The sequence below is a fragment of the Periplaneta americana genome, chromosome 13 (genome assembly GCF_040183065.1).
Source record: "Periplaneta americana isolate PAMFEO1 chromosome 13, P.americana_PAMFEO1_priV1, whole genome shotgun sequence".
NCBI classification, from domain to species: Eukaryota; Metazoa; Arthropoda; class Insecta; order Blattodea; family Blattidae; genus Periplaneta; species Periplaneta americana.
The window spans coordinates 109,123,912-109,138,378 of record NC_091129.1 but is presented as its reverse complement, the minus strand read 5'-3'; positions in this window follow the sequence as shown (position 1 = coordinate 109,138,378).

The window sequence follows — 14,467 nt, the reverse complement described above, 5'->3', positions numbered from 1 at the left end:
TATGCTGTTTCATTTTTCTTCTTCAACTCTGAGTAGGAAACACCGCCCACCAAACCTCCTCTTTTCACGAACCACAGTTTGTAAACAGTCGTTGCTCTGTGTCGGTAATATTTATAACATTCCCACACTTGAAGTTCTTAGAGCTATCTCGATGCTGAAGATTGCGACAGCAATATAGTCCACGTTTAATGAAAATCGGACAATTGGCTAAAAAGATATTAGTAGCAAACTTCGCTCTGCAAGGCAGTTTTCCTTTTATGGAAACCAGCCTAATAAAACCAAGCAGCGCTGCGCATGTTGACAATGCAGTTTTTATGTTGGAACGACCTTAATTATAAGACGACTTATACGCCGAGATGATAGTAGATAATTGACATGAGCTTCTTCCATCTGTACTCATGTTGCCATTGTTGTGGTAAACGTTTCTGTGTAAATGAGAACTTGAATTATACTGGAATAAGAGCTCAAGAATTCCGGTCGGAATTAGCAAGAGAATATTAGAGCCACGGACATTAAAAGCTTCTATCCGTGCATACCACTTCTTCTACCATGAAAAAGAGACGGATTCCTTTCACTGGAGGATGTTTTTGGTATACAAAGGACTGCCGGTTGTTCCTTTGTGTTATTTCTATCGCTAGGAGTAGCCAGTTTGCTGGGTAGTCAGCTGACACTAACTGGTCGGACATTTCATCCCAGAGGCGGACTGGAGTGCCAGAATTGTCAATTTAGCTGCTTCATAGACATTATTATTTATTTCTCTTAGTGGGAAGAGTATAGAACATTTTGTAATGTAGTAAGATGCATCTCTGGATCAAATGAATAATATTTGAGGGTTTTCAACCGTGTGTTAAGCTAAGTAGTGTTGCCAACATTTTTTTTAAGAAAATATGGACGACTATAAATCGACAAAATTTCACACAGAAAATTGACAAATTATTTAGTTCACTTACTTAAAAAACTTTATTTTACACTTTGGCAATTAGGCTTAAATTAAGACTGGTATCGGTCTGCGTAGCGCAGTCGGTATAGCTCAAATTTAAACTTCCCCGACAATTTTTTTTTTCCTTTTAGAGAAGCAGAAATGAATAAACCCCCTAAATATGTAGATTTATGTAATACCAAGCCATAATATGTAATATGAGGTAAATATGTAATATTAAATTTTAATATATTAATGGTAATTACAAGATTCGCAAAGATTTGTTCCTTACATACGGTTAGGTTGAAAGGAATATACGAGTATTATGTAATTACATAAAAATCCGGTCCCTATTTATAACATTCCCACACTTGAAGTTCTTAGAGCTATCTCATTACTGAAGATTGCGACAGCAATATAGTCTGTGCTCAATGTTGCGGATTCGATCCCGGCCCAAGTCAATGACATTTAAGTGTGCTTAAATGCGACAGGCTCATGTCAGTAGATTTACTGGCATGTAAAAGAACTCCTGCGGAACAAAATTCTGGCACAACGGCGGCGCTGATTATAACCTCGGCAGTTGCGAGCGTCGTTAAAAAAAACCATAATTTTAAATTTTTAAGACTGGTTTCCAATTTCTCACAGCAATACGGAATCAGAATCAATCACTTCCTTCCATCCCTCATCACAGAACTTCATTATATTCATCCTCTTATATAGTATAATTATCTCTTCTTTGGAATTCTCTACCTACTGACATCCGGGATTGCCTATGATATCGAAATTAAAAATAAAGTTACAAACGTAGCTATATTTTGTCTAACGAAGTTTAAGATTACAATCAATCTAAAGCACTACTGGAAATAAGATTGCAAAGCTGTACCGCTGCTAGAAGAATATTTAAGGTCTAGGATGAAGGTGTCGTTAGAGAGCGTATAGCACAATGATGGATCCAGTCTTTCAAGAGAAGAATAGTATTGCAGTATTATCGACAGGGTAAAATCCAGAGAATTATAAAATCAAGACTTTCATACTTCTAAGACTTCTGTCCTTGCAGCATGAATCCATTGTCAAATTGAAGAGTCACTGCTGAAAGCGGCAGGATCGTCAAAGCTTTGTTGTGGGGTCTTAGATTCGGAAGCCATTTCTTCTTAAACTCTCGGTCAATTCGGTGTTCGTTGTGCGCAGGTCGCAGGCTTTTCTATCTCCTAATTACCCTAACTCATTTTATCTCCTCCTTATGGAGCTGTAAAACTGAGAGTAAACCATTCGTCTGTCAACATAAATCTTGGACCCAATGGCTTTCCCGGGGCGTCATAAAAGTAGACGACCAAATCTTTTTCGAGTGTAGGACATAAAAGTAACTGTGAAATGCCTAAATCGAGTTTGTATTACTTCTTCTTCTTCTTCTTCTTCTTCTTCTTCTTCTTCTTCTTCCTCTTTGTGTTTCAGGCAGGGGCGTCATTTCAGTTTGGTTTGGGACTGATAAGATTCTTTTTAGAGTAGATCTTTTAGGATATACCTTATCGCGAGGCGTATTCCTTCCCAATTTCCTATGAAATGAACTGTTTCCCCTACCGTAACCTGGAATAAATTTGACCTCTGGGGTTAACAACTCGACAACAAAAAAAAAAATAATAATAAACCAAATAGCATTGTTGCTTTGAGAAATGAAATTTATTTCTAACTTGTAAAAATTAACATATTTAAAATTCACCCAATTTCTATTGCAGGGTCCACATCTGTGATGTAACGGTCAGCGCGTCTGGCCGCGAAACCAGGTGGCCCGGGTTCGATTCCCGGTCGGGGCAAGTTGCCTGGTTGAGCTTTTTTCCCCGGTTTTTCCTCAACCCAATATGAGCAAATGCTGGGTAACTTTCGGTGCTGGACCCCGGACTCATTTCACCGGCATTATCACCTACATCTCATTCAGACGCTAAATAACCTAAGATGTTGATAAAGTGTCGTAAAATAGCCTACTAAAATTTAAAAAAATCTATTGCAGGTGGAACATAAATATTCGCTTTCCCACGGATAGCATTATGTGACAAAATTTTAATTTTATAAATTTAGAAATTAATGCAGAAACTACTAGCGCACTGTAAATTGCATTGCCCAACTAAAGAAAATCATTAACATTCTTACAAAACATCAAACTTAAAAACCGATATTACTTGTGAGACGAGTTAATAGTATTAGGACAGAGGTTCTCAACCTTTTGAAGATTGTGAACACTGGCCCCATGTAATACTAAATGAGCGAGGACCATGAAATCGAATAGGTTCAATAGGCCTATATGAGTACATAAATAAAATAAAAAATAGACAAATATTATTTTTAAAACACTCGCCAGAATAATGATACCTTTGAACTTTAGTGTTCCTCAAAACGTCACCAAGGAGAAGTCGCTTATAGCTACACATAAACAGTCCTATATGAATTAGTTATTCGCGATCTTGCCTTGTTCTTGAGGTATTTCATAAGTGAGAAAGTCTTTTCACATACATACAACATTAATAAAAAATCTACAATCAGTTACATGAATATAAGCCGTGTATAACACACGACAATAGAAACAGGAACTGAGCAATAGTAAAAAGATTTACTGATATACCCAAAGATTCTACACACGCGATATGACCACAGATGTTAAAGTGTCTATAAATAAAAACAAAACAGACATCCGTCCCTAATGATAATGGTAATAGTAATATAGTAGTAGGAGGTCAATTAGGAGTAGTGATAGTAGGGGTCTACTGCTTCTGATAGAAATAGGGATAGTCATGGAAAAATATGTTGATAACTCTGTGTACGATTCTGAATCATCGATTTTTCTTTTCAGCCTGAGTTCCTATGTAAGGCGTATGCAATCTGTCATATTGCAGTCGAACCAACGTTTCGGTCTCGTCTTTCCTGTTTCAGTTTTCTAATCAATATTCTGATCGTCCCCATGCGTGCTGCACGACATCCGTCGGGATGTAAAAGTGCTTGATGAGGTAAAGGCAACGAAGCTCATTATCACGTAACCTGCAGTTTCTTACACATTAATGGCTTTTATTATATATCGTTATTATCATTAACAACATTGTGATCGCCATTACGATGCTCTTTCGTGCTTTATTTTTACAACTATGACTTCACAAATAAAATATCAAGGCGCTTGCAGTATCTAAAAACTCCTAACGAACTCGTAACGAATCTCAAGGACTTGGGAATACCTACAGTTCCGGTTCATTATCGTCTCACCCGCCTCTTCATTCTTCATATTTTGTTGTTTATTTATCTAATGTGTGTATAGAGAGCACTGTACGATCCTCTCTTTACGTGTGGTCTCCACTGTCTCTTCCGGCAAAAGCGCTTTTGAATTTCTCAATATTTAATTATATCTTCATTCTTCTTTCCATGGCATTGTTATCTTTTGTCAAATCCTCATTTCCAAAACCTGATTCTCCAGTTGATATCGCAGGCAAGCGTTCCGTCCGTCTCAATTAGATGTGTGTCAGATGGCGACTTCGATATGTGTAACAATTCGTCTCTAATTAACAGCAGGAAGCCGCCTCTCTTCCAATGTGCCATCAGCATAAAATCGAGTTTGCTTAGACTAGAGTCGAAGTCGAAAGAAGCGGTTTCCAAACTGTGCTCCACGAATCTCAGGCAAGTATGTTTTTGTCCCTCCAAAATCAGTTAATTCCACTTGTCACTGTAGAATTGTCCCGTAATACTTAAACGTGAAACTTTTATGCGAGTTATATTCGAGAAATCCAGGTACATTTTCCGTTAATACCACAGTCTAGCCTCTAGTATATACAATCACGAAGCTCAATGCGTAGTAAATATCCATCCATAGGTAGTTGCTAACCACTAGGATCGCTACTATCGCCTCATTACAGACAATGCGGAATAGTACTGGCACAGTCTATTGTTCCGGGAGGAAATTAAACACAGAATAAATATGGGAAATGCCTGTTATTATTCGGCTGAGAAGCTTTTATCATCCAGTCTGCTGTCAAAAAATCTGAAAGTTAGAATTTATAAAACAGTTATATTACCGGATGTTCTGCATGGTTGTGAAACTTGGACTCTCACTTTGAGAGAGGAACATAGATTCAGGGTGTTTGAGAATAAGGTTCATAGGAAAATATTTGGGGCTAAGAGGGATGAAGGTACAGGAGAAAAGAAAGTTACACAACGCAGAACCGCACGCATTGTATTCTTCACCTGACATAATTAGGAACATTAAATCCAGAAATTTGAGATGGGCAGGGCATGTAGCACGTATGGGCGAATCCAGAAATGCATATAGAGTGTTAGTTGGGAGGCCGGAGGGGAAAATACCTTTGGGGAGACCGAGACGTAGATGGGAGGATAATATTAAAATTGATTTGAGGGAGATGGGATATGATGATAGAGACTGGATTAATGTTGCACAGGATAGGGACCAATGGTGGGCTTATATGACGGCGGCAATGAACCTGCGGGTTCCTTAAAAGCCATTTGTAAGTAAGTAAGTAAAGATGTTTATCTGTTGCGAATGTAATTTTTTGTGTTGTCCCATGTGGACCACCATATGAAGATATCGTCAGGTGTCCGTTAAGTTATTCTATTCGATTCACATAATTATAATTATGAATTTGAGTATCTCTAAGATCATTTCACAATCCACTGTAAATACACGAAACAAAGAAATCTGAAGACATGCGAAGTTTTTGTAAACAGAACTGCAGTAAGAAGCAGCACATGGAAGATTGATTACCATTGCCATAAGGATCGCACAATCCATTAACAATTCGTGATGATGCCAAAGTTTACCAATAAATAATATCCTGTCAGTCATTTGTTCTCTCAACTGTGAAAGAAGAACACAGGCAGTCAGCTCGTCTTCAGAATCTCCAAGATTAAGCAACTTATTGCGTCGTACACTAGTCCTTTGAGCTATTCCTTGCCTTTCCCTGGAGAGTTCCTAGCTCTCTGACAAAGTAAAACCTTTTGAAATATTCTGACTCAAGAGGTAAAGTTTCCTGTTACAACTCCAGCACACCCATGCATGGAGATCTATAACTAGAGCTGGGATGTTTATGTAGTAACATAGGTGTAGCAAAATATGTAGTAAAATATGTAATTAAATTTGTAAATTCGTAAACATAATATAATAGTAGCCTATGTAGATAAGCAAACTATTTTATTAAGCAATATTTACCACTTTCACAAACAATGGCATAGACATTGATGGATTACTTCCACCTTTCTGCACATGACACAAATCATACTATATACATTTCAATGTTTTCTAAAGTCATTGTTTGCAGCTTGATTTGTGGGAAGAAAATATTCTTTCTAAGACACTGGATGTCACTAGATGTGTTTTAACAGGAGAATTTCTTCTGAGTACATGACACAAACTGGCACATATTGAATATCTGGGTTTCGCAGCGATCAACCCTCTACACACGGTCTTAAACTTTCCTTTCTTGTACTGATATGAAATGGTACCTGCGTTACAAACACTTGCATCTGCGAGGAACTCGGTTTATTTTTCTTATGAAGTACGTACGTTCCCTTTATTTTGCTCCAATTGTCATTTCGAGATTTTTTTTACAACATTACCGCCGTTGTGGGGAAATTGTTATCGCAGCTAACGATTTCGATTTTGTATCCAGCGAAGATGCGACTGGTGCCAAAACAAAAAAAATTTTCGGATGGTAACGTAGGTAGTTTGTCCATGAGGCGTCGCTTCATCGCGACATTGCTTGATTGAAGCTTTTATGCAACGGCGCTGCATACAAGCTACACGTAGCCAGGAGTACTGCTGTCGCAGCTAGGTTGAATGCTTATACTCGTGCATGACCAACTAGGTTTCAATTCCTTAGACCATGGCAGTATATGTGTTTCATTTGTTTTTCTGGAGTAATCAAAAAGATGAAATATCGGAATCTCCGCATTTTGTTCAAGTTGTGGAAAGATATCCCTATCTCTGTAATCATACGACAGCAGATTATGCTAGGAAAGATGTTACAGAGAGAGCTTTCCTTATTCTGTCTGTCCACTTCACACGCTCCATTCTTCTCCATATCCACATTTCAAATGATTCTCGTCGTTTCTCTTCATTTCGTCGTAAAGTCCATGTTATACCTCATACAGTGCCACACTACATACAAATCACTTCACTAGTCTCTTCCTTGGTTCTTTTTTCTAGTGTTGTGGAATTTAATCGATCGATTAATCTAACCTATTAATCGATCAATTTCAGTTGTAAGATTAATCGATCAAAAATGTTTAATCGAATAATCGATTCGATTAAAATTAATCGGTTGTACTTGATATTAATTATTATTTTGTTAATGCAAACACAGACTAAAAACTCCGACAACTTTTGTCTCTCAGAAATTGTTTACTTCAAAGCACAATAGTACCGTTACAGCAAATCTTTGCACACTTCAGAAAGAGATGTAGATATGAGGACAGTGACCTGCCTATCCCTATTGAAAGTTGAAACACAATGAGAAGCTCTTATTAAGTTTTATGATTTTATGGTTTTTCAAGAAAACTTTCACCTTGCTGTCAGCTCGTCTTACTAGCATATGAAATACATATTTCTCTGAGATTCGTCCTTCTCATCCCTTAGCCATGGCTACACTGTGTGCAAGTGAGAGAGTAACTATCTTCTTCTCTTTCCAAAATTTTGTAACCCGATTACAATAGGGGCCAGTCTGTTGTTTTGTTGCAGTTTCTTTACTGAGTTTGTAGATGAAGCTTGTGTGTTCAGTTAGCTAAAGAAAAAACATCAGATTTCTGTGGTCTGTGAAAAGTGAAAACTCCATTATGATTTATGAGAATTTGAGAGGTAAACTCAGTGAAACGTTTAGATTTAAATTGAACGATCAGTGGAGAAGTGCTTGACAGAAAAAAACTTTTTTCTTGTTTAGTGATGAAAGAAACTTTGTTTCTAAACGTAAAGCGGCACTTAATTCGGAGCATGTGAATGCACTCACGTGTTTAAAATCATGAATGAAGCAGTATTAACTAGGTGAGTATTCATACTCTCTTATTTATGTTTGTCTCAAAAATTCCCGGAGACATTGACGCAATAAATTATAAGCATCATAATAAAGATGTTATTAAATAACTGAAATAGTTATTTTGTATATATCGATACAGTATATACAGATGTACAACATTTGTAGTTATGCTTATCACCAAACACAAGTTAAATTTAATAATAATTGTCTATTACAGTATGTTAAAACATTTTTTTAAATCAATCAAAACTCGATTAATCGATTAAACTCAAATAGTTAATCAATTAAATATTCTGATCGATCGACAGTACTACTTTTTCAGAGGTCAGCAGAAGATGCTTCTTTTTCTATTAAAAGCCTTCTTTGCCATTGCTGTCCTCTTTTTGACTTCTGGCAGCAGCTCATGTTACTGCTTACAGTATACCCCAAGTATTTGAAGTTGTTCACTTGTTCCACTGCCTCATCTATACTAATAATAAATCTGTAGCCGAAATTTTTCTGGTAATTTTCGATTTTCCAAAAATAATTGGTCCTAACATATATAATTAATCACCCTGAAACCGAAAATCGCTTTTTTGAAATTTTTGTTTGTATGTCTGTCTGTCTGTATGTTTGTTACCTTTTCACGCGATAATGGATAAACGGATTTATATGAAAATTGGAATATAAATTAAGTTCGTTGTAACTTAGATTTTAGGCTATATGGCATTCAAAATACATTATTTAAAAGGGGGGTTATAAGGGGGCCTGAATTAAATAAATCGAAATATCTCGCTTATTATTGATTTTTGTGAAAAATGTTACATGACAAAAGTTTCTTTAAACATAATTTTCGATAAGTTTTATTCCTTGAAAAATTTTGATAGGACTGATATTTAATGAGTTAAATGAGCTTTAAAATTAAAATAACTGCCATCTAAGGCCGTGTAATGAATTAAAAAACAAATGACTTCGTCTATAAGGGGCCTTGGACAGCACCAATCGAAAGCTATGAAAGATAGCCTACAGATAATGTTTCTGTGTTTGTATGAAGTAATATCGGAAGCTAAATTAACCGATTTGTGTAATTAATTATTAATTCACCATTGGAAAGTGTAGTTTCTCTAGATGGACATAATGCTATAATGTTATTACAGTAACTTCTGAGTGAATCGAGGACAGGTAAGATTAAAATACAGTAGCTTCTTATGCACAGAAAACTTGATAGGCTATTCTGTACATTCGTTTCCTGTATTTCCTAAAATAATTTTTATGACCAAATGAGTGGTCTCTGGATCAAAATGATCGCATTTTAATTATGCAAATACAATTTAAATTAAGTAACATATTAAACGATTTATTCTTCTATCAAACAAGAATGTTCCCTGGATCAAATGTCCTATTTTAATTATGTAATTACTTTATATTTATTTCTAACGGGTGCAGCGGAGCGCACGGGTACGGCTAGTTTCAAATAAATAAATAAATAAACGGACAAACAAAAAATAAACAAGCACAAAAAACAAAGAAACAAACAATGTCCTATTTTTTTTTCTAGACGGAGATAATAATGAAGTTAGTTAGTGGGGATTAAAAAGGGCGCGTCAGCTACTCCGGCTATTGCGCCCTTATCTAAAATTCTTCAAAACAGATTATAATGAAAGAGATATAATCAAAGATTGTTAATTTCCACTCATGATGGAAGAACTCAAACTATTCTTCACATGAGTGTCCTAGGCGTGTTTCGAACTCAAATCTTTGGCATCTACTCGCCTTCAACCTCTCGTATACCGCGATTGACAAAGACGCAGTAATTCTAATTCTGTCATCGGTTTATAAACAATATTTATTTCGTCAATCTAAACTGAGGGCAAGGAACAGGAAACGTGCTGACTCCAGCCATGATTCTGCATTCCTCTTTGAAATCCACGCTTCATTCTGAGCCGTCGTGAAGATGTTTTGGACAACTTTACAGAGTTTATTGAAAGTCTCTTCAGTAAATAAAGTGTGCAATTTAGAGAAAAGAACTTTAGAAAGAGTTTTACAGCGTTGTAAATTTCATACGAAATAATGACTCGGTGATTCTTTCCAAAGGGAACTAAAACCTGCTGAAGAGGTCTTCAGGGGGAATGAAAGGGAATCTATATTTATTAATACGGTAGTGGTAAGAGGAATCATCAGTGCTACATAGTAGAATCTTCTAAGGCTTTAACGAGTTGTGGGGCTGGGAAATTTTACGAGTTTTATGTTACGTTACTTCCCAAACACACACGAGCTTCTGGCTGAAACTGCAGCGTTCTCTTAATTAAACTCAAGTAAAACTCGCTTGGAAATAAAAAGTTCTTCCATCTAGTACCAAAATACTATGCCGAGATTAAGTGTGTGCGCAAGGTTTCTGAGTTTCGTTAACATCGATTATACATTAATATTTTATAACTGAAACATGTTCGATTTGCTAGTCACTCACATACAATTTATTGAATTCACTGATATTTCGTCCCACGGCATAGCGTCGTAGTATGTCATGCCGGAACTCGCGTTACGAAATGAGCTCTGGTTCGATGCCTCGTGGAATTTCGGCTAGTATGGAATCTGTGCCCACCCAGCATCGTGATGAATTAGGAGAGCTATGATAGGTAGCGAAATCCGGTTTCGAAAACCAGCTACAACAGCTGGGGGGGGGGGGATCATTCTGCTAACCACATGTTCCCCTGTACGTGTAATAGTGATATTATTTCGACAGCATGGCCTCATTTGATTACACATACTCGTATAGGTCTCTTACGGTTCTAAATGAGGTTGAAAACTACTCAGAATAGATAAGGTTCGGACTTCTTCCATTGTTGATAATAAGTATAAAAATTGTCCACTGCTGTGATCTCGTAGTACCGTCTTCTCTTCCGAACCCAGCGGGCCGGGGTTAGATTCCCCGCTTAGGACAAGTTGCCTGGGTAAGGTTTTTTTCGGGGCTTTTCCCTCACTCCTATGGATGAATATCAGGTAACTTTATCAGGCGTATGGAATCCCATTCATTCTCGCCACTTCCTTTCCTCCCTTACTATCCTTTCCTCTTCATTTCTGGTTGTCTTACCTAGTTTTCAGATCACGCCTGCGACGGCCCTCCGAAGCCGCTGACTCTCTCGGCTGGCATCCGTGGATATGTTAAGCTATGGTAGTTAGTAGCCAGAAGCGGAATCCACTCCCCTCCCGACGGGAGAGGGGGCTTACATCTCAGACCGCTGAGTAAACGGGAGAGGGAGGCTTACAACTCAGACCGTTAGAGGGGGAAATGTGGTGGGGGTGTTGGCGTGGAAAGGTACCCGGGTTTGGAAGGATAGCGGGACTGGTCGTCAGGGTGTTAGCAGTTAGGTCGGTTCGGCGTAGCTGGGATCGATGGGCATGTAACTCATCCTAGGTGCGCACAATAGACCTCAGATCACGGTGCATGGAATGTTCCTCTCCCGCTCTCATAGAGAGAGAAAAAAGTATAAAAATTCACGATGTTTGAAAGGTCGGCTCTAACTTCGTGTTTTGAGATAAAAAATAAAAGGAGGCAAGAAGGGTGTCTTATTGTACACGTACTGTACCCTAACGCAATTATAAGAAAAACAGAGAAAATGTAACTTACCAATTTATCTAGCATTTGTGGACTTTGAGATTGCCTTTCACAAAATAAATAGGAATACACTTTGGAACATTATACTCAAAAAAGAAATACCACCCCGTTCGTAAAAGCAATGTATAGCCTATATGTAGAAAACAAAATAACAATAGCAACAAATACACAAAGGAAAATAAACTGTGAAGTTATACAAGGGTGTCCTCTGTTACCGTGCCTTTTTAACCTATACATTGACGACCTAATGCAAAATTGGGAGATGTTTAGCCACAATACTTTCACTTTCAAAATATTCCACTGAGTGTCTATTAGTCTCTGACAATCAGATAGTCGACCTGGTTGGCGAGTTGGTATAGCGCCGGCTTTCTACGCCCAAGGTTGCGGGTTCGATTCCGGACCAGGTTGATGCCATTTAAGTGTGCTTAAATGCGACAGGCTCATGTCAGTAGATTTACTGGCATGTAAAAGAGCTCCTGCGGGAAAAAATTCCGGCACATCCGGCGACGCTGATATAACCTCTGCAGTTGCGAGCGTCGTTAAATAAACCATAACATTAAAAAAAGATCAGATAATAATAACAATCGCTGAAGAGTGATTACAAAGAGGTATTGAACGATATAAGCAATGAATACAATATCAAAATTTACGTAGAAAAAAAAAACAAAACCAAAAGTTTTGGCCTTTGAAGGACTAGATACAACCAGAGCAAAGATAATAATTGAAGAAAAAATAATAGAGAAGGTTAATAGTTTCAACTATCTAGGATACAATATTTCTACTTTTGAAATTTATAAAGATTTTAAAAATAAAATAAGAAAATTTGGTTATATATGTTGAATAACCAGAAAAAATTTAAGTAAAACAGGAAAAGGAATGCAATTGAAATTTTATAAAGTAATGTCAGTTCCGATATTTCTGTGTGGTTCTGAATTTAGGACATTAACAAGAAAACAAGAATAAAAAATTGAAGCCGCAGAAATGAAATTTCTCAGACTTGTAGCGGGCTACACAAAATTGGACAAAAAGAGAAACGAAGACATTACACAGGAACTGAAAATATTAAACTTACAGCACAAAATGGCTCAACACAGTACCAATTGGCTGGAACATGTCAATAGAATGGATGTCTCCACGAAAAATCGTAACTTATATGCCAAGAGAAAGAAGGGCTGTTGGGAGACCTAGAGAACTTTGGATTGATCAGCTTAATCCTTCATGAGAACCGAACAAGTCTATTGGACTTAATCCATGTTTGGCTGATGATCGTGTTGAAGGGTAACGTCTGCGTTCGACTTACACTAATAGAAAAAATGAAAGAATTTTGTAGAACGGAAATTAGACTTCAGTTGCAATGAAAAGGCTTGTCCATTCCTACACACAACGGGATTCTGCATGACTAGTTTGAAAAGTTTATTATAATCCACGGGGATGATTGCAATATATTAAAAAAGTAATGGTATTCACTTATGTTTAGACATGAACGCGAAACAGACCCGTGTGAGTACTGTATATGCATAGCTGTAAAAAGTTACTGCAAGCTTGGCATTACTCATATACAAATGCATAAATTACAATAACAACGTTTATGGGTTATTCTCATATTCATATATGCTAGTCGTTCTGTTTTTAACGGGATTGTCCCTTTTTTCAGCCTCTTGCCCCCTGTCCCGAGAAACGTATGCTCGGGACGCCAAATGTCCCGTTTTTTTAATTGCATCCCGTTTCTCTAAATTATTGTTAAAATATTTATTTTTATTTAATTACGTAAAACACATTAATTCTGTACTGCTTCTATCAGATATCACCGTAATAAATTCAATAAAGACTATGTTAATCACAAAATAATGTTTTTTTTTATTTTAGTAGGTTATTTTACGACGCTTTATCAACATCTTAGGTTATTTAGCGTCTGAATGAGATGAAGGTGATAATGCCGGTGAAATGAGTCCGGGGTCCAGCACCGAAAGTTACCCAACATTTGCTCATATTGGGTTGAGGAAAAACCCCGTAAAAAAACCTCAACCAGGTAACTTGCCCCGACCGGGAATCGAACCCGGGCCACCTAGTTTCGCGGCCAGACGCGCTGACCGTTACTCCCAAGGTGTGGACAAAAATAATGTTTCAAAAATGTGTCTTGCATGGACTTCTATAGTTTCCTGAAGGAAAGGCTAACATTTCTAGAGCAAATTAACTTATCAAAGAAATATGATGCTGATTGTACAGTTCATCTTCATGCAGAATGTTAAAATAGTTTAAAGTTAAATATCAGTCAAAAAATTTTGTTTTGAAACAAGTTCAGAATAAAGTGGCATGAATATAATGTAAGGTCCAATTAACCTGAAGTATTTTTACACAGATAAGTTAACCTAATTAATCCAGACTAGTTGGAATATAAGCAATTGTTAGCAATAACTTAAGCCAAGTATCCATGCTAGTCTATTATGTAGGTACTTGCTTAATTATCATAGCCTAGTTATTGTAAACAGTAGTATTTATTGAATAATTTCAAGGAAAAATTGTTCTGGGGTCGGATATCGATCTGGACCTTATTGCTCACTGACATTATATAAATACAAGTAATAATTAATGTTTAGATAAAATACTGATTCATGTGAACTTTAATAAGTGTCGGTTTTTTTTATCTGGTCACCCTAATATATGCAGTTAACATTGTTCAAAACAGTATTTACGTTCTATTCTGTTGTATTCGCCCTATTCCATTCTGTTCTGTTCCATAAACTCTTATTCTATTCAATGTCTCCACACTATTGACAAGGTGTAGATTATATCTATGACAGTAGGCCTATGTTAATCTCGCAGGATATCAGAGCGTCTGTGGGGTGTGTTGAGTTGAAGGAAACCCAAGTACTGTGTAGTGTAGTATGTGGCTCGAGGAAGTTAAAAGGCTACTGGAAACCTGTTTCTGATGCGCTC